This window comes from Gekko japonicus, unplaced genomic scaffold (assembly GCF_001447785.1).
Source record: "Gekko japonicus isolate JY-2015 unplaced genomic scaffold, Gekko_japonicus_V1.1 scaffold424, whole genome shotgun sequence".
Classification (NCBI taxonomy): Eukaryota; Metazoa; Chordata; class Lepidosauria; order Squamata; family Gekkonidae; genus Gekko; species Gekko japonicus.
This window is the reverse complement of record NW_015165247.1, coordinates 1,057,663-1,058,690: the sequence shown is the minus strand read 5'-3', so window position 1 is coordinate 1,058,690 and position 1,028 is coordinate 1,057,663.

Here is a 1,028-nt window from a genome sequence, read left to right as displayed (position 1 = left end):
TGAGGAGGAGGAGGAGACTGGATTTGTACCCTGCCCTTCACTTGGAGTCTCAGAGTGGCTTACAAACTCCTTTCCCTTCCCCTCCCCACAACAGACACCCTGCGAGGAAGGTGGGGCTGAGTGAGCTCATTCCAGAACTGCCCTTGAGAGAACAGCTCTGACAGAACTATGGCTTGCCCAAGGTCATCCAGCCTTGTGCAAGTGGAGGAGTGGGGGAATCAAACCCGGTTCTCCCAGATTAGAGTCCACGCACTTAACCACGACACCCAACTGGACTGTAGCAAGATTGGACTGTATTCTCTGGCTAGTTAGGGCATTTTGAGAAAGAAAGACAATCCAGATCCTTCCATCCCAAACCTTAGTAAAAATATATATCTGAAAATTGCTAACAACTACGACAGAAAGGCCTGCCCTGCAAAGCCCAGGTAGCTCAGGGATGCCAGCCTCCAGGCGGGACCTGGGGATCCCCCAGAATTGCCGCTCATCTCCAAACTCCAAAGAGATCAGTTCCCCCGGGGGAAAATGAATGCAGCAGTGTTCCCTCCGGCTCACAGATTTATATCTTAGCTCAGGAAGGGATGGCTCCGGCGCAAACTAATTTTTTATTACTATTATTATTTTAACTGCCCCCAAAGGTTTTTTTACATTTTTCACATAACATACAGAAACAAACATAACATATACATACATACTAACGTACAAACAGATACCTGGGGGTTATTTTCATTTTTACCAATGTTTATACTGATGCCTATTCCACCTTAATAACAATTTCTCATGAACTGTCTAAGCAAATTTTCTGTCTCTATCATCCTAACAGGTATGTATTTCATTTAGTAAACTCTTAGTCAGTCTCTTGCAAGCTTGCCTACATATGTTTATCATACCAATTATAGAACCATGACCAAGTATTCTGGAATGTCGAATCTGTTGTGCCTTTTATCAATAAAGTCAATTTATCCAATTCCGCAGCCTCCAAGATTTTATTTACTAGTTCTCGTTTTGTTGGTATCTCTGGTAATTTCCAA